Here is a 1,979-nt window from a genome sequence, read left to right on the forward strand (position 1 = left end):
GTAGGGACATGGATGAAGCTGGAAACCATCATCTCAGCAAACTAACAGAGGAACAGAAAACAAAACACTGCATGTTCTTACTCATAAGTGGGAGCTGAACAATGAGAACACATGGACACAGAGAGGGGAACATCACACACTGGGTCTGTTGGTGGGTGGGGGAAAAGGGGAGGGAGAGCATTAGGACAAATACCTAATGCATGCAAGGCTTAAAACCTAGATGACGGGTTGATAGGTGAAGCAAACCACCATGGCACATGTATACCTATGTAACAGATCTGCATGTTCAACACATGTATTCCAGAATTTAAAATAAAAAATTAAAGAAAGAAAAGAAACTTGGCTTTTCTCTTGAGTAAGATATTTATGTATATGAAAGAATAATGAAAGTTTTTTTTTTTTTGTTTTTTTTTTTGGAGATGGAGTCTTGCTTTGTCACCCAGGCTGGAGTGCAGTGGCACAATCTTGGCTCACTGCAATCTCTGCCTCCCAGGTTCAAGCAATTATCCTGCCTCAGCCTCCCAAGTAGCTGGGATTACAGGTGTGTGCCACCACATTTGGCTAATTTTTGTATCTTAGTAGAGATGGGGTTTCACCATGTTGCCCAGGCTGGTCTTGAACTCCTCAGCTCAGGCAATCCACCCACCTCAGCCTCCCAAATTGCTGGGATTACAGGCATGAGACACCATGGCTGGCTATGAAAGATTTTTGTTTGTCTTTTGAATAAACTATAGGAAAGGGAAGGGAAAGACAACAGACAGAGTTTGGGAAACTAAGTGTTCCCTCTGTCAATGAGTAGAGGTTTTTGCCTTTTAAAAATTGTTGAGTTATCATTTTGGCTAAATGAATGACTTATAGTGACCTTGATATGCTTTGGCTCTGTGTCCCCACCCAAATCTCATCTTGTAGCTCCCATAATTCCCACGTATGGTCAGAGGGACTCGACAGGAGGTAATTGAATCATGGGGGTGGTTCTTTTCTGTGCTGTTCTTGTGGTAGTGAATAAGTCTCATGACATCTGTTGGCTTTAAAAATGGAAATTTAATCCCAGCATTTTGGGAGACTGAGGTGGGTGGATCATGAGGTCAGGAGTATGAGACCAGCCTAGCCAAGATGGTAAAACCACGTCTCTACTAAAAATACAAAAATTGGCCAGGTGCAGTGGAGGGCTCCTGTAACCCCAGCTACTCGGGAGGCTGAGACAGGAAAATCACTTGAACCTGGGAGGCGGAGGTTGCAGTGAGCTGAGATTGTGCCACTGCACTCTAGCCTGGGCAAGAGAGCAAGACTCTGTCTCAAAAAAAAAAAACACACACACACACACACACACACACACACACAAAACAAACCAACAACAACAACAAAAAAACCCAAAACCAAAAAAAAAAAAAAAAAAATGGGAGCTAGCCTGCACAGGTTCTCTGTCTTTGCCTGCTGCCACCCATGTAAAATATGACTTGCTCCTCCTTGCCTTCTGCCATGATTGTGAGGCTTCCCCAGCCACATGGAACTGTGAGTTCTCCATTAACCCTCTTTCCTCTGTAAATTGCCCAGTGTCGGGTATGTCTTTATCAGCAGTGTGAAAATGGGCAAATACAGACCTGTAATTCTATTTTATAATATTAAGTCTTTTAAAACTTTAACATGTTTGACAGGCTTCCCAAAATCAAATTTTAGCTTCAAAATTAAGTCTTTTTTAACCTCTAACTTTGGGATGCTACAGAGTACCTCTGAAGCATCCAAAAGAGAGGAAAAACAGAATTATTTGACAAGTTACATGGGAAGCATTGTTAAAACAAGAAATAATGTCTATCTTTCTTCAGCTTATATTTTAGTGAATTTATTAATACATGTTCCCAAATCATATGAGATTTCTAAAATTCTATTATGTCTGAGTATATGCTATCAATAATAATTATGGTTATTATATTAAGATATTGTAGGCCACAGAAATTTCCTTGTCAATTTTCTCTTTATGA

The sequence above is a fragment of the Gorilla gorilla genome, chromosome 1 (assembly GCF_029281585.2).
Source record: "Gorilla gorilla gorilla isolate KB3781 chromosome 1, NHGRI_mGorGor1-v2.1_pri, whole genome shotgun sequence".
In the NCBI taxonomy this organism is placed as follows: Eukaryota; Metazoa; Chordata; class Mammalia; order Primates; family Hominidae; genus Gorilla; species Gorilla gorilla.